Source organism: Xiphias gladius, chromosome 7, assembly GCF_016859285.1.
Source record: "Xiphias gladius isolate SHS-SW01 ecotype Sanya breed wild chromosome 7, ASM1685928v1, whole genome shotgun sequence".
Lineage (NCBI taxonomy): Eukaryota > Metazoa > Chordata > Actinopteri > Istiophoriformes > Xiphiidae > Xiphias > Xiphias gladius.
This window is the reverse complement of record NC_053406.1, coordinates 5,805,501-5,826,524: the sequence shown is the minus strand read 5'-3', so window position 1 is coordinate 5,826,524 and position 21,024 is coordinate 5,805,501. Positions and strand designations below refer to the sequence as shown.

The 21,024-nt window shown below is 38.9% G+C and overlaps 1 protein-coding gene across 1 annotated transcript in view; it reads left to right on the top strand.

The window, feature by feature from the left end:
• The window catches only part of LOC120792060 (calsyntenin-2-like), a 252,906-nt gene that overhangs the window by 124,681 nt on the left and 107,201 nt on the right, over nucleotides 1–21,024 (top strand). The gene's annotated exons all lie outside the window — the stretch shown is intronic.

Sequence of the window (21,024 nt, the reverse complement as noted above, 5' to 3'; positions counted from 1 at the left end):
ATGTATGGAAAATAAGGGTCTTTTCAATCAAATCTTTTTTGAATTCCAACCCACCAATCTCTACTTTAAAGAAGCCTGTGTACCAATATGTACTAATTTTAAAGATCATTCATTTACACTATTACTGCGTGTACCGTATGTGCAGTATGTCCATAGTCTGAGCAGTATGTCCTAAATTTGAAAATTTATGTAATGTAATAATGATTTACTGTAGAATTTAGTGCTTACAATATAGTTAATTTGACTTGTCCCCTATTGCAGAATCAAACTACTTTAGCCAACGCAACAACAACTATCTGATCCAATTTAGAGTGATGAAATAGGCCACTTGACGTTGATCCTGATCCTGGATTAAAACAACCCTGAGATGTCACTCAAATATAGGGAATTTCACCAAGTCCGGACGGGATTTAGCACTAATACCATCTGGACAGGGGCACTGATTTTCTCTGAATATTATAGCCCTCTCAGGACAGCATAAGCATCAGCAGAGGAGGTAAAGCATTTTTACTGAAGTGAAACAGGGATTCCAGTCCCTTGTGGATCAATGTCATTTGGAAATTTTGACCCTATGGTAGTAATAATTTTACAGGCAAACGTTTTTCACCAGACTCTCATGTCCACTGTCTAATCTAGTATTTTTTTGATTTATAATAAGCATACAGTATGTGATGCATACCTACATGTATGCCATGATGTTAGCAGATCATTTTTTTTAATTACTCCAATACTATTGTGTCCCCCAAGTTATTGTCATCTACAGTACAGCATAATTGATTTCCAGTGCCAGAAAGAGAGAGTGTAAGTTCACTAAGTTTGTCTTTAGCAACACGCTGGCAGCTAAGGTATGTGAGGCTTCGATCTAAATGCTAACACAGCATGCTAACATGCTCAAAGAGACAATGCTATGCCGATGATCAGTTGTTAAACATCGTAATGGTAGCACTGGTAAACTAATCTCTAACTAATCTAAGGTTTTATGATGTTATGTAATTTATGTTAACAAGTTAGCATGCTAAAATTTGAAAATTAGTACTAAACATAAAGTACACCCTAGGCTGATGGGAATGTCATTCATTTTGCAAGTATATGGTCACAAATTAAAATTTTGATGTGGTGATGGCGCTAGATGAAACTCACTGGATCACCAAAGTCATTAGGAAGTCTAGGAATCATGAATATCTGCACCAAATATTGTGCCAATCCATCCAACAAAACCGACCTACTGGTGGTGCTATACAAAAATTCATGGGATCACCAGAGTTATTAGCATTCATCCGCTGGGCATCATAGATATTTTGATCAAATTTCAAGGCAATCCGTCTGATAGTTATGGAGATTTTTCATTCTGGACCAAAGTAATGGACCATGCCATCCCTAGAGCCATGCTGGTAGTATGGACTGGACTTAAAATGGCATTGAAAACAAAAGTCTCAACTAGCCTCCTTATTAAATTTGTGAATCATAGAAACAACAATTGCTTGGATTTCAGAACTCAAAGCTGATACTAATAGGCTGATCTTGCAGGTAGTTTCATGTCCCAAGTATGAAATGCGTTCAAAATGGTTTAAAATGGAGTTAGCTAAACATAGCAGCATTGAAAATTACTGTTGTCAGAAGTGAACTACAGCATCTTAAAAAGCTGAGAGAAGCATCAGTCAATATACCCATCCAAACAAGGACACACATGTATTTCCAGAATACCAGGCATCATTGATGAACACATGCTCCTTTAGCTTTACCCCCGTGTATTAATGTTTTGGCTGACTGGTTCATGTCTGTGAGTGAAAGGCAGAGTGATGGGAATGAAAATGCCTCCAAGTAGATGTACTCACATGTGGAACTACCTGAATATGCATGCATACTTCTTCCCCTACACACACACACACACACACACACACACACACACACACACACACACAATTTTCCACATGTGAAACTGAAATACAACTTCTCCTAACAGGTGTTTAGCGTTCAGTCCATGTTTATACATCTCTCTAAGTGAATCTTTGTCTTTTTTGATTGTACCTGTGTGTGTGTCATTTTCCACTGAGTATATGAGGAGGGATTATTCTTGTCTCCACGAGTTTGGCCTTGTCATGTGTGTGCTGGGTCAAAGCGGACGGCCCTCACGTGCCAAGCTGGGATATTCTGTGTCACTCTTCGGTGACAAGCTGACATTTACCGCACCGCTGCTGTCTTTGTGCTGCTTTCATCACCGTGACAGTGGACTTACAGATCACCAAAAATCCCAGCGTAGTATCAATTTGCTCAGCCAGCTCAAGGTGAATGGGAGATAAGACACACACGTGCACGCACGGATTTCTGGAGAACTGCAGTGGGGTGTAGAGGCAGGAGTGAAAACACACACAAACACACATACTGCTAGAGTGCCTACTGAAGGGCAAGAGAATCAAAACCCAAATTGGCCTGTGTGATAATACCCTCAGAGGAAAATGACTGAAAATTACTACAAGTGACATTTGTGCAGACTGGCCCATGATTTACATGTCTGTGATTATATAATATCATCCAAAAGAAAGATGGATTTCGAGCGAGTAAATATGACAACATGGCTGCTGTGAATACGCATTGACATGCATGAAACATTTCTCATTATCCTTTTCAATATTGATCCAGCATCAAACGACCATCCAACAAGCATGCAGCCAAGACTTCATCCACTGTCCATCATCTGCTGTAGACAGGGAATAATGAATTATTAATCTCCTCCTGACGCATGGGCTGTTGTTGTCATAAGTAGTTAAAGGCTTCATGACTAACTAACAATGAATCAATGTTTAGATTTAACTTATTAATATCAATTAAGTGTAACATATATTTATGGAATTATAGGATGTTTTAATACCATACATTTTAGTACTAAAGAACGTTTATACACTTTAAGGCCATTCAATGTTACAGTTTTGGGAGAAATTATACAGCATGTTCAGTACTTGCTTTTTTAATCTTTGGAAGCTTTAACATTACTACATTCATGCATGCCTACAGTTTCTGTCCCTGTTTTTTCCACATTTCTTTGTATTTATATTTTTATATTTTTGATGCCTGCCACCTGCAAGAGGAAGCAATCACAGCTTTCATAATATAACCTCTATTGTCTTTATCTTAGCTCACAGAGGTGAATGGATTTCAGAAAACATATCTCCAGGCACTCAAATAGGAGTACTTCATATTGCCTATTTTCCCCTCACATTATTGTTGTATTTATCAACTAAAATGTAAGAAATTTACTGTACAACGATTTCACAGTTACAGTTATTTTTGAAGTTTACTTTAGGAGTTTATTTCTTAAGTATTTGTATAGCATATACAGTATTTTTCTAAAACATAAATACATTTTACCTCCATCATATTAATTACTATACAAAGTGTTTGTACATTAATAACTACTCTCTGGGACTTATGGAACTGTTTGATACAAGAAAACATTTTTATATGTCAGCTTATTTTGGCATATGTAATTTTTCTTTTTTTTTTTCAATTAAAGGCCAACTTAACACCCATTTTAGCTTGAAGAAGTCGCCTTCAAAAAAAAAGAAAAAAGAAAAAGACTTCAGACCCTGACACACAGTAGCTCACTGTTAGCTTTGAGAGGCTTCAGAGATGCAGCAGAGGTAGCAGAGGCAGTGGAGGGTGACAGAGTAGCAGATATGAATAAATAGTAGGGGAAGTGCCAATCTGCAACAAACTCAAGGATTTGGATCAACACGGTAAACTAGTAGCTTATTAGTCCTGTAGTAGATGTAGTATTTCTGAATATGAAATATAATGTAGTATTTTCTGTATTCATACATAGTTAGTTTTAACTGATTTTTTTGTGGGTGTCAAATGGACAGAATTATGGGATTTTTTCTGTGGCAAAAAAAAACTTTTGTTGCCTTAGAAACTATAAAATAGGACCAGGATCAATAGATAATGTAATAAAGTGACTGTGTATGTAATTTAGTAACTGAAAAAAGGACATTTAGTGTTAAGTTACCCTTTAATAGTTTTATCAAATTCATACTGTTCATTTTAAGGTGCCATTTGGAGCTTCTGACCACTAGTACTACTATAGAGCATTGCTGTTATGATTGGGTTCCCATTGTTGTTTGTGTTTGCATAAAGATGCACAAGAGCAAGCAGTTAGGTGAAACGATGCACATTCCTGCCATTGATTTTGTGCTATTCAGTTGATTGACAGTTGATGGTGCATGCAGCCATGCACAAACAAAATGAGTGAAGAAGAAGATTACAACGAAGTAAACAATGAGAATTCAAACTATTTAAAACACAGCTATGCAAATTTTTTATGAGGAGGGATATCATTCAACACGATTTGTTAGACATCAAGGATACACATAATACGTTTTGGTGAGAAACAACTGAATGAAAAATATACTTTGTATATTCGTAATTCATTTATATACTTACTGAATATTACACCATTATAATATATTACATTTTAAACATTGCAGTAAATATGGCCTTAAGTGGTCAATTAGCATTTGACTTTATCTCACTGAATTTGATGTTATCTCTGTCTGTAGTTACATTGAGTGGCTCAGGCCCTGTGGCACAGCTTTAGCTATGGTTGTTCCCCGAACAGCTGACAGCATCTATTCTGAAGTTAATGTGGCGTACTGAGAAGCTGCAGTAAAGATAATGTAAGGGTTATAAAAGTGCTAAAGCTAATTAGCTCACTGGCAGAAACTCACCAGGTGAATGGAGCTGGTTGAGATGGAGGAAAGACAGTCAGAACGATGGAGGAGACTCTTGAAATGAAGAGAAGTGGCCAAGATGAAAGGACTCCTGAGGTTAAAAGTGTCATGTAACCTGGTGCCAAGTATTAAAAGAGTTGGGTAAAGAATATGTGCATCTTCTTTTCAAATATTGATTATGCTCTGTTTCTGAAGGACTCTGTTTAGGAGAAAGATCAAGCCTTGCTGCACTATTTTAATAACATCCTATCATACTCCATCACTCTTTAATACAGTCCATCTCTCTAGCAAAGCCTGCTTTGCTTCAAAATATTATTGTGGAAGGAATGTGAGTGATTAACTAATTCATTATTTAAAGTGGAATATAATAATAATAATAATAATAATAATAATAATTATTATTATTATTATTATTATTATTATTATTATTATTATTATTATTATTATTATTATCATTATTATTATATATCAATATAATGTGGAAGGGGTAGCCCTTAGTGACAAAGCAACAGAAAATGATCACCCTACTCTGCAGTTCCTATTAGCTCTATCGAGCATTTTAACACCTTTCAGCTATTTCTTTTGATTTACAGCCCACATCTTTACTGTTTTAGTTTGCTCTTACCACTCTCATCAGTGTTGCTATCAGGCATGTTTCGGTGTCCACTGTACACTGCAGTGGCTTTATAAAGTATTCAGATCCCTTCATTTTTTGCACACTTTACTGTGCTGTATATTTAATTGTAAATGGACATTTCTGAATAGATTTAAATGAATCAATCTACACTCAGTTACATGGTTACATGGTTACAATCTGGTTTGTAACCATGTAATATGAAGGTAAGGACAGTGGACTGAGCTAGCACATATGATAGATTGCATATATCCAAAAAGACTGACTCTGACAATAAACTAAAAATAGCACATTAAATTCACTTGCTGCAACTGCCATTTAAAGGAACATTTATGAAGCTTTTATGATAAAGAAGACCTAATAACGGTTAAATGGCCCATCACTCAGTATATCAGCCAGGACCTGTGTAGTCTTTGTAATTGCTTGATATATATAAAGGTCATTTTCCTGAGCTGATTTGAGATAATATAGCATTATGGGAATAAAACTAGTCCCATGAGCCATCCTGAATTGTAAGGAATTAATGGTCCACTAAAGGCTGAAAGCTTGAAAGCTTTCTCTTTAATACTGTAATTCATTATTACATGAAAGGTCTAAATTAGAGTACACACAGCAACAAGGTGTGATCATATTGTGAATTGTCTATCACTCTGGAGAGAAAGGATACCATATTGCTATAATTGGTGTATTGGTGTTGGTATAATACAAGATGGTATTTTTTTCTGGAAATTAGGTTTGACAAAGTTGAGGTCAACTTATATTTGGGGACAAGAGAGAGTGCAAGTGTAACTATGGTCTTTTAAATAATAACTACGGTCTTTTAAATAAGAATAAATGATAGGAGGGATAGTCATGTTCCATTCCCTATGTTGTAAATGTGTCAAAAATACCACTGGGTCTATTCTCATAGAAATATGAAGCTATTTTTTTATTTATCAGAGAGGCTGAGCTAATGTGTGTGAACGAATCATATAAAATCATAGCGACTTGATCATTTGTCAATGTGAGCAACAGGAATTCATGATACATCCTGCAGTAGTTCATGCATTAAGCTAAATCATCATGAGTCATAGCATTACTTAAGTATATGATTTATACCACTTTATAAAGTGTTACCACACTATCCAATGCTTGGCAGCTAGGCTGGGTGTCTGGGACGGTTATAGATACATTCACTAGCCTAGCACTAGCTGAAGTTAAAGCTGAAATTCGTAACTATCTGGAATTGCACATGATAACGTTAATTGGTTTGGGCCTGTGATTACTTATTCACTAATGTTGTCGAGCTAGTTAGCTAACTACCTAAGACCTAGCCTGCTAACCTGTGGAAGCAGGTTTCCTCATCAACATTGCTGTTTCACTTGCTAGCTCTGCAACTGCCGCTGGAGGGTTTTCAGTAGTCTCGACTTCGGGGCTTGCAGCTTGGAAGTATCCTATCAGCTTGGGGATGTTACTTAATAGCTGTGATTCCCGCTACACTTTCTCGCTTTCATTTTTGTGTTTTTGAGCTCCACTTTCACATTTTTTTAGAGACATTTTTGAATACGTGTCCATGGCTTAAGAAAATTTCCACTCAAGCCAGGATTTGAAAAACAGCAACTCATTCATTGGACAATAAAGACAGACACGTTTAGCCTGCCAATCACAGTGGCTTATTTTTTTGGGCATACGTGCCACACAGAATCAAGCATGATATATATTTTTTTCTTTTCCTTTTTTTTTTCCCCTGAGCCTAGTGGGGCCATTACGTCATTGTGCCCCAGGGCTTGACCCCTGTTAAGCACGTGCATTAAAATGGCGATGACTGTCAGAGAAAATAATTCAAAAAGAGGAATGAGAATGAGGGAGGAAGTGACCTGCCTACAAATGTCCAACGAAACAGAAATGTTGATAAGTAGCCAAACGCTGTTACATCGTCAAATAGAAATGGGAAGATGAGAAAATTGTAGGTCGAATCCATTCACTATAAGCTTTGTTTTACCAATGTTACTTCTATGGCACACAGTGCGACTCTTGAAAATGTAGAAAGCAAAGGATTACTTCAGGACATAGCACTTATTTCATCAGTGAGCATATTTGATGAATTCGTCTTCTTGCTAAAGTCTGAGTTTGCTGTGAAAAACAACAACCTGTGATGGGTTTTTTTAATAAATATTTTCATGATAATGATCCAAACTGATGTGATAATTTATAGGTTTTAGTCGAATAACATCACATTTTTCTGGAGGAGGACACCCCAAACCCCACAACCAAGTGCCACCCCGCCACCATAGCGTCTAAACCCTCCAGAAACCTAGAGAAAACCCTGATGTTGTAATCATTATTGCATTATTAGTTTGCCCTGATGACAAATCATTGTCAGATTCCAAACAAAAGTTCGCACACTCCATTACAATAGAGTCTATTGCTTTTTCACAAACTAAACTTTGTTTGATTAAATATCTGTATGGATGTGAGCAGCCAAAGAAAAACTGCTTACCAAACCAATTCCAAAGCCTAGATCCACTCGATTCATTAGTGATTCTGTCAATGCTACATTAGTCAACATTATGGTATGTAGGGATGGACCTCAATATTTAAATTATTAATTTAGATAAATTGTATCTGCATTGTCGGAACAGATATTTTGCATGCAAGCTAAGCACTTTTCTATTCTTAAATTTGCTTAGCCCTGGTCTACAGTAGTAATCAACCTTCTTGTAAATTGGAGCCACAGCAGCATGAGAAGTAACACAGTGAAAAATGTGACCCTCTGATCTATCAAGAGAAAGCTTTTTAAATCACAAATGAGCTGAAAGCTGCAAGGGAAAAGGCTTTCTTTGTGTTGCCAGGTTTAATCACTTTTTAATCACAGTGGCTGTGCTTTAAATATCAGGAGAGTACAATCTGACTTCCACATCCCATGGGCCTTCACTGAATGAACCATCCAGCCTCTACTGCCAAGGATCAGAGGAGAGGAAGCAGACGGAAAAGAGAGTGATGGCTAATTTGGGAGTGACTTACATCAAAGTGCAGGTGGTATTCAAGTTCAACAGCAGCCTGAAGTATTCATGAGTATTCATTTTGATACTATGATGAATTGAAAATGCTTGGAATGGATATTAGAAAGACTTTGGGAGCCTTGTTTCACAAAATGATGCAGTTAGCGGTGATAGGAGACTATCATTGTTGTCTCAACTTTTATTTTGGTACTTTATTTTTCAAATTTATGGCAGATCATCCAATCAGCATTTTTAATCAAGGTCTGAATTTGGGGGGTTATTGAAAGGGAGGAAGCGCGATTAGACGGTTGCCGTCATGAACACTTTTCTGTTAACCAAGACACTGAGCTCCTAAATGCTCTGTATGAGCCACCTACAGTACAATAAATGTGTCCTTTGGTAACAAACCTGGTTAGATAAAGCTTTGAAATACAAGTTCAAAGTAGAAATGCAAAGCAGTATTTCTCTGGTAAGGTGAAGTTAAAAGAAGAAGAAAGAATGGCATGAAGGGCAAATGAAGGAATGGAGAAACGAAGCACCATGGACAAATGGCATAGATGACAGACACTTAATAAGAAGCTGAATTTGAGAAATGGCACGACTGAATGACAGGAATAAATGAGAGAGCAAATGAGAGGAATAAATGATAGGAGGGGTAGAGCTGTTCTCCCGCTCGTGTTGGCCAGCTAATCGCTCAGAGTTTTCAGTCTGTGCAGGTTTTCTGGGTTGGAAGGCAAGCAACAGCGACACACTCAGAATAGAGAGTGTAGGCATACACTCACACCTCTACAATTTTACTAAGATAAGGAGGCAGGTGTAAGAACAGAAAGAGGCCAAATCAGCCTAGTTTGTCCACCCTGATCTCTCTCGCTACCACACACAGACTCACACACACACTTGCTCACAGCTGTTGAAAAACAAGCGTAGAGAGCAAGAAATCAAGTCTATATGGCATTTTCTTGATATGCACCCACCCACACACACACACACACACACACACACACACACACACACACACACACACACACAAAGACACACATTTTTGGCAGAGGCTGCCCTACCTTGACACTCACAGGTTCCTGGCCCAATTTGAACAGTATCAGTGAGCGATGGTGGCCCACTGGTGCCAGAAGATCTGGCTGAAAAAGTCAAGTCATTTTTTACAACGCAAACTTCTCTCCAATGAGAGTTTTTGAAAAAATTTTGTCTCTAAGTCTTTTTAGTCTGTGTTTGGGGAAACAAAAACGCGTCCGACCATGTAGCACAATGTCTTGGAAAATTATCCTATCTATGATTTTATTAAATGAAACATATCCTGAGCCTTTAACAAAATCTCATCTGATTGAATAGTGAAAATGTGTCTAGGGCCTCCTTTAGTTTTGTCTCTGGCTTCACCAGGTAACAGAAGCCTGGTTTATCTCTCTAAGGTTTAGTGTGTTTTGTGTTATTCCTGGACCCCTGTTTGAAAATCATTAAATACCCTTGAAGAATAGTTGACAGATGTCCCCAGAGGAAAGTAGTTAAATCAGACCTTACACCTAAAAAACGGTATACTTCCTTGGATTAAATGAAAGACAACTTAATATAGAAAATGTAATTTTCCACAAAGAGCGCTAATTAAAAGGTACATTCCACCTTTTTTACATATGAAGATCTGTTATCTTGTCCTGAGGATATCATCAGGATTGGATGACAGTTTTAAATTTTAAACAGAAAGCCTGGTCGACACTTTACTGTAACACCTTTGTCCCTAATTAACATTTATAAGCACTGTATAAATATTCATAAATGGTTAATAAGACACTAGAGTGTAGTTGTAAGCAGATATACTGTAACTGTTTATTAATGTTATAACAATTATAATACCTCCTGTGGGCACACATTAGTGGAGACAGATGTTTGAACAGATAACGGATGACAATGTAGCAAAACACAATTAAAATGTCCTCATATTTGCTTACAACTACAATGTAGTGTGTTTTAAACCATGTATTTAATGTTTATATAGTAATTATAAAGACTAAATGGGGGTTACCAAATCTTTTGTAACAAACACTGGATTTATAACAGAAGATGCTGAGTTGTATTATGGGAATTGTAGGATCCAGTGCCTTTGGAGCTTAACCCATTCCAGGGACTGAAAGTCAGGATATGTGGACCGGAATATCTCTTTTTATTTTTTCTCTTATTCCTTTAATCATTTCCTCTGTAATTTTGTGAATATTTGTGTATTTCTGGACTTTATTCCGTGATACATTTTCAATGTATATGTTGAGATAGCTCTTCATAATTCCCAATTAACTTTGTTATTTTGTCATGTAGTACTGATAAGTTTTGATTCTGCCTAATCTGTTGTTGTAGCAACACACGTAGGTTGGACAGAGACTATTTATTCAATGACACACACGTGAGTCTGTTTGATACCTATGTACGTGATGGAGAGTCAATTTGGGTTTAAATTAAATGTTGTACTTTTTCTAATGTAATAAAATATGAATTTTAAAGAGGGTCTTGAGCTGTTTTGTGAGTCCTTGACAGGCAGAAATCATGTCTCAACTGTAGCTGCCATCAGGTATATCTTATCTGTCACATCGGTCTTCTTGCAGTATCTTTTGTAGTTTTCTGAGGAATAAGTACAAAATAATATTTCACGAGTCTCTCTCCAGGGACGTCCCACAGACATAGGAGCAATATTTTCTCTGCAGCTGTTCTCAGGCACACTGTACGCCCCTGGCATCACTGTATTCACTCCCTCCTCAACCTACCCTCCCCTCTCTCCTCTCCTCTGTCCCCTATTTTCTCCTCCTGTCTTCCCCCCCGAAGGTAAACACTGCCAGTAGAAGTAGTAGAAGTGTCACCCAAGGCTGTCATCTTATACAGTCTGCAGCAGCCGCTCCGCAGCGAGCTCATTCATCCTGCACTCTCACGACGCCATCCGCCTAATGCACTCATTACCTGCAGACTCCAATGGAAAGGATAGGTTCCTGCCTCACAGTCGCTGTGGCTACATGAGCAGGCTGACGTAACTGATAGCTATTTACATATAAAATACACAAGAGATATGGGGGCGATGTTGAGGAAGCATCAACATTTTGATCTCGTTTCCTTCTCAAATCCCCTAATAGAGCATAAACAAGATTAGCATACATTTTGTGTTGTGGTTAGTTGGGACATGATGTGTTCTATAATGACCCCTTTTAAGTATTGTAACTGATTTTCTGCTAAACCCATTTTGTGTTGCTTTTACAAAATTCAATACATAACTGAGCAAAGTCTCAGCTTTTTGGTTCTTGTTTGATTTTAGCCTTGAGTGCACTGGACAAAGCCTTATTTCTTGATGTTGGCCTTGGCCCAGGTTCCGTTGAATCATGAGCAGACTAAGGCTGTCTGAATGGAGCCATATCCATTGTGTGGCTGGAGCCGAGCCTGTAACACTTAGTGATGATGATGGTGAACAGCTGGGCCCGGCTGCCGGAGCCTCCAGCATGCTATGAGACGATCGATAGCTTAATGGCAGGATTTCAGCCTGTATTTGGGCAGGGTGGCACTACACAATGCGGAGTGCATTATATCATCACAGTGATCTGGACCGGGGGACTTTTTCATTTTCCGCTGGGCTCTGTGGAGGGCAGTAGGTAATGCTTTGTGGTAAGAGTGGCAAGAATATTAGGTAGAGCTTTTACACTAGAAACCCTTTTTAAACTAATGGATTTTATTCACCCGCTTACTAATCCTTGTACTGCTCCACCTCTTTGACACGATGAGAGTGAGCCATTCTGTTCATCTTAAGAAAAAGATTCAGCCGTACTCATTGCTTTTTCAATAGAAAGTTTTACTGTAGAAAATATGTGATTCCAAGAGTAAGTGATTGCAACTGCAACACTAATTTTAATACTATGTCTACACAAAGCTGTCTAATTTAACACTTCTTACACTGTTTCAGGTTAAGATGACTTGCAGCCACACTAAAATTTCCAGGTCATTTTAATAGAGATCTCAGCCCAAAGTGAAAGCAGCTAAATCTCTTCCTCTTTTCAGTTGGCAAACAACAAAACAATCACAGCCAAAATCTGGCGAGGACTGGGACTGCCAGCTCAGCTGACAAAACTGTTCAGCATAAATAACAAAATAATAATACATAAATACAGGTTATTGAACAGTGTATGATCAGCTTTATTGAGATTTTAAAAGAGTGATCAATGTTAGAGATGACAGAAACTTTTGGAGTTTAACCTCCATTCACTGTCCTCCTGGAGCACCTACAGTATACTGGGTTTTGATACAGCCAAATTCACCATTTAGTTTTTCTTTTTTACAGATTTTTCTGTTTTCAAACAACATAAATACTAAATGTTCACCGGCAGTCATTCCCAAGCTGCAGTGCTTTGCGGATAAAATCATTATTTTATGGTTCCGACACAGTCTGACAAAATCAACATAAAATATAGGTTAATGACAACACCTGTGTGTTCATCTTATTGACACATATTGACGTCTAAAGGATGATCATAGAGAATGTCAGAGGTGACTAAAGTTTGTTTTCTCAACTTAAATGCCCATGACCCTCACTGGGCAGGCTAAAACACCAAACCTGTTTTAATATGTATCCACTCTGGAGACAATTTTAGAAAATCTACATATCTAGGCAAGAACAATGAAGTGGTAGTCTGGACGGAATTGAAATTGAGCGAAAAATATGTGGTTTTAAATCCAACCGTCTTAGTATGGACATACTCTTATAGTGCATACTTCTCACTGCTGTGTTTTTGTCAGTGTTGCCTAGTCTCAGTTTTCACAGTTGAGGAAAATCAAAAGTGAAAGCTGTAAATTATTTCTATACCACAAGAATCTGTTTAGTCTGAGAGTTAACCAACATCTGAAACAGGTTTCTCATGTAATTCATGTATTTTGCTTTACCTGATTATATAATGTAGTTATGACATTCAAAAGGCTGAAACACTGTCTGTGATATTGGGCAGAACAAATAAAGTTAACTTGACGTACTGTAATTTCTGATTCGGGTTACTTGAGTTGTGTTAAGAAAATTTTTTTCCATACAGTGTAACTGAGTTTTTTTATATTCAGTTAAACACAGGGAATAAGGACAAGGTTTTATTTCTTCTGTTTAGAGAGCCTGGCTCTCAATCAAATTTGCACTTAGACTGTATATTCTATTGTGTGGTTGCTGTTAGATTTGTTCTGCTTTTTTGACCTTAGGTCTAATAAAACTTATCCATGGTCAAAGAGAGTGTCAACGAGGCAATGGTCTATGTTTCATCATGTGGTTCAGCTGCTCAGAGAACATCCTCAGGGGCATTAATGGGGGTCATAAACTCTGATACGGATATTTGAACACATTGAACTCTAACTGGCCTTGCTCAGACAAGGACACATGCTCTCCCCTGAGGCTATTTCCATGAACAGAATTAGAAAATAGAAACTATTGATTTCTGTCTGTGTTTAATGTGATTGCCTTGGGTGTGTTTTGTTAATGTTTAGCAGCATTTTATCTCCCTCTTGGTTTCTTTCTTGGCCCATCCTTATCCTTTAAATCAAAATATGTAAATTGTCATATTCTCAGTTTACTTTTGTATCAGGCAAAAAGGAAAGAGTTGTGCTTGTATTTTTGGGGGGCTAAGGGAGTAAGTTATCAGTATCAGACTGGAGCTATAATTGTACATAATCTAAATATAATCCTGCATCAATATGCAAAAAACGATGAGGAAAAAATAATTAATCCAGGTTTAGATTTACCGTAAATGGCCTAAATCCAGTTATTGTGCACAGTGGACTTTTCACTGGTGACAGACAACAATTTGGCCTTACATTATTATAAATTACATACAGATATCTTAAAGAGGCTTGTAAAGGCTCTACAAAGAAAGCTTTAAGAAGAAGGCAGCAAAGTGGTAACCATGACATAAGATATTAACATAAATCATAATTAAATCCCAACTTTCTTTACATTTCCTCACAATTTCATTCTCATGAATGAAATATGGAAAGCCAACCGTTTTGGAAGAAATACATGTTGTCAATTTTATGTCAGCATTGTGAAATATGATTATTCTTAGCTGCCATAGGTTGAAAGCCTTAAGCGAATTGTTTTGAGTAGATGTAACCACCGAGTAGCCAACTGATTGAATTGAAGTGTTTGTGTTTACTGTAATTTTTTAACTGGTGCTGCATTTGATGCCAGTCTGTTATTGACAGTTTGACACTTGCACAGTCGTGCTTTGGCTCCGTTCCATTTCCAGGCTGAAGTAATTGACACGTCACCCACTGGGGTTTGTGATTAACTTTATTGACATATAGGGGGAGGTGGGTGTATGGCAGCACACACAGCTGGCAGGGCTAACAGGCCTTTCAAGCTTCTAAGACAAAATAGCATTAATGCTTTCAGGACCCAGAACGCTGCTGTCCAGAGAAATGCCTGGAGAGAGGAGATTAAGAAGCATGGGCATGGTGATTCGCCCTAAAAGCTGCTGCCAGATGTGTTACTCTGCATCAGACTCTAATTCACCTAAGTTTATGATGTTGCTCATTGTTAGTCACATATTACTCCCACCTAGAAGAAACGTAAGTTTGGAAAGAAGTGAAATCATTAACTCTCCTCTCTTGTTTTAAAGGATCACTCTAGGTAGGCTCTGGGTAGTAGTTCCTAAAGCCTGAGAAAATGAACCCTGATGATGTCACCAGGATTATCTCGGTTTGGGCTTAAACACCACAAATTGATAACAAAGCAGGCTTTACAGACTGATATGAAGTTTGAATGGCATAAAGGTCGGAGTATGTGGATGTACTGGACAGGGAGATTCTAAGAAAGAGACATGACTAGAATTATGGAGTGTGTGTGTGAAACGTAAGTTTAACTTCTGCAATGTAATGCATTTCCAAGTGAAATCGAAATATACGGGCATATACTGTACTGTTATGAGAGGAATTCAAATTAAATCCCTCAAATGTGATTGGATTGCTCGAAAGTATATAGCACATGGAGCCGTAGAGAGTTCTACTTACACGAACTGTCTACACAGAATGTAAATTGAACTTTATAGTAAGGATTTCTCAGCCTGTACTGTACCAATTGTGTACATTCTTTTGTTTATGTTTTATGTCTCTTTACCCCAACTTTATGGAAGTGCAAAACTAAAACAACAGAGCACTCCAAAAAAGCAAAAAAACATTTTAATATTTACTGTGATACAAGACTGAAACAAACAGTACATGTCCATTCTGGTGTTTGTCACACTTGATCACAGCCCAACACATCCCACATATTAAACCAATGATTGTTGTCCATTCTAAGGCAACAATCAAAAGAAGAGCCCAGCCACATAGAAAAAAAATTCTCTGTGGTAGATGTGAGAAAACGTTATGTATGGCAATAGTAAAACGATCGAGAATGTACATTCATGTAATAAAATAGATTGTGTGTAGATAGCTACACTGTGTATATATATATAACTATGTATAAACACCACACAACATAGTGTGTCTACTATAATGTGCATGTCACGACGGGGTATGGCCATCTTTGTGGTTGTCATGGTTTAGGGCAGACCAGGACCAAAGTGGAAATAAGCTATTACATCTTTTATTGTTTTTTTTTCCTGTGTCAGGTTTCAATTCTATGTGCAACATTTTGTTAAAAGGATGTTTACAGTTTGTTTTATGTTTTTCATTTTGTGTCTCTGCTATCGATGTTTTAGGTTTGTTTGAATCTGTTTGCTTTTAGTTACTTTTTATCTTTAAGTTATTTGTTCTCTTGGTGAATACGTGAAAAAGTGTGTTATTTGTAGGTTGGTTTATGACAGAATAAAATCAAACTAAACCATAAATGATTCAGGGCAACCAGACCCTGACAGGAGCTCCTGAACATGCCAGGGATTGTAGGTATTTACTGTTTCAGGGACCTAACAATTTCCAACACCGCCTGCGTTTGTACCTTTTATACAGAATGGTGAATAAAGGTGCAACATTCTCGACTTAAACGTGCCGTATAAAAGGGACTTTCGATTGGCAGGTTCAGTCCTCCAGCCTTCACTCTGACACTCTCTCTCTCTCACACACATATACACACACACCGAGGGTAGTTGCTCACTTTGTTACAAGACAGTGGGATGTCATTAACTCTGTAAGAGGAGCCTTTAATGTAATTAACAGAGAGAATACGATGGATGAGAGGTGGTAGGAAGCGACAACAGCAAGGTCGAGTAAATCATCTCGCACCCCCTCCACAACCATCATACACAGAAAACACACTCCCTCCCCCTGCTTTAAACCCCTGTTGAGAAAAAGTGTGTCTTTAATTAAAAATCCCCCATCCGACACACACACACACACACACACACTGAACACAAACACCACTCCAAGTTTCGTGCGCTCCAGTCAGAACATACAAGCTTGATTAGTATTAATCCTTATCTCCAAAATGGCCAGCTTCTCAATTGTGTTTTTTCCTCAGCTGGCTAATTTCATGAAGAGCATAATTACAGCATTTTCAATTTCGTCTCTCTGCAGAGTTATGAGGCTGACAGTCTATCTCGGCACTGCAGCTGAGAGCGCTGGGATGTGTGTGAGTGAGTGTGTATCCGTGTACCCCAGAGTGCCTGTTGATGTGTGATTGTGTTTTTGTGACCAAAATGAGAAGAGGAGAATTAGCAGCTATATGTCAGTGACTAATACAAGAGATAGTTTGATGCCAAATCCAAATTGGGAAGGCGGCCGGAATCGTGACAACTGTGTAAACTGCATACTAGACAGCAACTCTTGTTCAAATAGGGTTGATTTACTAATAATAGCCAGTGAAAATATTAAGATAATGTGAGTGCAAACATTTTGGTGCCAGTAAACTGGTGCCTGGACCATAATGTGTTCGGTAACAGGGTGATATCCAGTAATCTGATTTATTTGCTGTCTATCCGGTGTGTGTTCTAACAGTAGGAGGATGAAAGGCATGTCAGCTCTGATTAGAGCTGCCAAGCTGGCACAGTTTGAGTAAGTGTGTGTGTGTGTATTCATGCCCGTGCTTTGGTCACTCTCCAGTAGGGAGATCGGAGATGCCCCAAGGCAGTGGCCATGTTCCCATCGTTCTCAGCTCCTCCTTTCATCTCCCTTCATATCTTTCTCTTTCCTCCTCTTCCTTGCTGTTTCCCGCCTGAAATCTCTACTTTTACTTCTCACTCAAACACTCAGTAAACAGCTGCCATGCACATCTATGCACTCATGTGCGAGAGTGCCCTTTCAGCAAAAGCAGCCTGCGTGTATATTCGGATGTAGGCAGCTCATCAGCGATGCTCTGTCTGCTTTGATAATAACTTAGGGCCCCAAGGCGCTGTGGCCCCCATACTTTGTCACACTCCTCCAGCTCTGCAAACACAGGCCAGTGTTGCCAGTAAAGCGGCTCTGCCTTCACTGATAATGAGCTCTGTGTCCTCAAAGATAGTCTAGTATGGACAGGTGCCAGATTCCCTTAAGGTGTCGAGTGCTGCAGGTCTTCTGATGCCAGCAGGATGGAATCTTGAGTCCTGAGCACACATTCCCAACTGACTAATAGACAGTCATTAATTTAGACTTGATTAAATGAAAACATAATGGTGCCCAAAGGAAAGTTAGTAATCACAGCAGTGGAGAATAACGTAAGAGGAAAGAGTGAGACAAATAGCGGGTGTCTAAAAAGTCGAGGAAGTTAGAATCAAAGTTTTACTTTGCAAGCGTGTGAATTAGTGTGTGCAATTGCAATAAAAATATTTTTGACATCCTACACGGACTACTGAAGATCATAAAAATGATTCAGTGTCACAAATAGCCAAACAGTGATGATAACCAAGCAAATAAAGGAACAACACTGCAGCATCGATATCCATTAGTTTGCATCCATTAGTTATAAATGGCCCCCCTTCAAGAAGACAGAGTTCCTTCTGACCATAAATCCTCCGTCTTAAAAGGCCTAATGTGACGCGGAGACACATATTTAGCGAACAGTTTAGCGCAGTAATTAGCGTTCGTGAGCTCACTGCCTCTGCCAAGTGCCAGCCGCCCAACATCTGTTCCTCCACTGCCGCCGGGACCAGCCTTTCCAACCTGGTCTCTCCCTCCTCCACCAGCCATCTCTGCCTATCTGCGGGTGGCAGAACGCTTATCAGGTCTGCAGTGAAGTGATAGGCGGATGTAAAAGTGGGGAAAAGAGCGAGAGGTGTGTGGCCCCTCAGAGCTGTCTGAGCGTTCATTCGAGTCTTAAAAGAGGGAGGTCCTCCTCCTGCAGTCACCTTGACCCCACTCCCCCATCAGCTACAATTAAATCACTCGGAGCATGTCGGGCCACCCAGACTCAGTTGGGGGCGTGCGCCATCAACATATCCTCAGCATATTCAGCCTGATAGGAAGCTTCTGCACTTGCCTGTGTATATTGGATTTATTTCTTGCTCCAGCGGTGATGGATTTTCCATTTGCCTGTTTTTTTTTTTTACGGTGGTGCACCATTAAGAGAAGCGGCACATCAAGACTGTTGCATCTTCTGTCACTCCCTGTCGCACACCGTTTGCTCAGTGCCATTTTATGATTTTGCTCTCCCCGGCAAGCTATGCTTCTCCATATTGTGGGGGCCCATTTAACTCTGATAAGTCATTGTTCAGGCAATACAGAGGGGAAAGTCTTTATGGTGCGCAGACAGTGTTGACACGCCCCTCCCGGTTCTCTCATTTTCTGCTCTTCCTTTCCCTCCTTCTACTTTCTCTTTATCGTTTTGCCTACAGCTCCTCTGTGGGCAAGTTGTCATTTCAGAGCCCCTGCCCCAACAGGAAGGGAGGGTGAGGGGGGTGAGCGGGGTGAGGAGAGGTGGAGGGGATTATGACAGAAACAGGATGAAAGGGGAGAGAAAGGAGAAGGCAGTGGAAAATAAAGTTGCTGTTATCAAAACTTGCCAGGAGCAATGCACACACACAGCTGCTTGGGAATCCAATTTAGTCTTTGCTGTTAGTTTAAGTGATATCAATGCAATTAGCCATCTCAGGTCAGAGTGTGAGCCCGACGTGTTAAGTGATTTCCTCAAATCCTACAAGTGGAAGCGTGAGGGGAAAACAGCTCTCCAAGAAAAAAAAAGAAAACAACCTCTCGCCAAAGTCCACAAATGGACCACTTCTTTATACGGCCTGCTAATAAATGTCAGCCACCTCTTGGCTCTTTTGTTTTGCTCTTGTCAGCTACTCACTTTGGATTAAATGGATTTTCCTCCTCTGTATCTCTCCACAAGGGTGACTTTGAGCTGCCGTAGTTTTATTTAAGCCTAATGTTACTCAGTTGTGCTATATGTTGTTTTGTGGTGAGCTACAGAGAATGTCTAGTTGTTGGGGGGGGGAGCAAAAAGCCAGAATGTCCTTTGTGTTTTTCACCAAAATGATTACACAGTAAGTAAGAGTGTACATTTACTGCTGAATGGACTCAGTTCTGCAGTTTCCCTTGGCTAAACAGTATTCATAAAGTTACGGACCTTTACAGCATAAAGTTGCTGGCGAGAGAAATGTTTAAGGAAGTCAGATGTTGTCCCTTAAAAAGTTTTAAGAAAGTCTTTTGAATCTCACTTTTGTGTTCACACTTTGTGATGCAGAACAGTAACAAGCCCAAACGTTTTGGCTGATGTCTTCCTCAGTGCACAGGCTCAGTGATCATCGTCGTCCAGCCTCTCCTAAAGTGTCAGGTGCACAGAATGGAATGAATCAAATGCTCTCATAGGAATAAAGCACTGAGTAGCTTGCCAGGAAATCGTGTGGCATTACAAGGACTTAGAGATATTGGATAAAATCCAAGAAAGGCAGAAAGGAAGATTTCAATTTAAAATATTAAAATTAAATAAAAATAAATAAAAGTCAACTACAAAACAAAACAAAAATATCGAATTATAAAATAAATAAAATAAGAATATACCCAACTAATAAAATAAGATATCTGCATTTAAAAGAATTGATGTAAGTTTGCTGCTCCAAAAAAAACCTTTTTTCTTTTTTGTCTTTTTTTCTCCAGCAACCCGATGTAACACGACATGGCTTTCTTATAATCTGCTCTGTGTGCTCCATTCCTATGACAGTACTTGATTTGTTCTACTAGAGTTACAAGTTCGGACAGGCTGCTGATTCTGAAGGTGTTTAACCTCATTCTGTATTCCCATTTCAAATTTTTCTTTCAACGATATCCTCAGTGTTACTTAACATAGAAACATGGGAGGCTCGGAGACAAGGTTACCATCCTATAGGTTTATGTCATGGCCAGCAGTACTTATTATTTCAACTTCGTTTCTGATTGAAAGAGGTCGGACTGTGACGATCACTGAGCCTGCAGACTGAGGAAGGCATCAGCTAAAATGTCTGCTCGTTGCTCTCTGCATTACAAAAGCCAACAGATGGGAATTTTGAAAGATCTTTTAAAGATGTTTTAGTGCAAACCAGTTTGCTGGTTTTAACACACCAGGGAAACAGGAGTGGCTGTGGTAAACCTTCACTATATTCTCTTATAAAACTCAACTGTAGCATACATGTAACCTAATTTACACACGCACGCACACACACATACATCATTCATTCCCCACCTGGATTTCACCTGACTGACTGTGATTAACACAGACCTCCTCCCTCCTCCTCTTCTCTCCCCTCCCTCCCTCCCTCCCTCCCTCCCTACCTCTCGTCTTCCT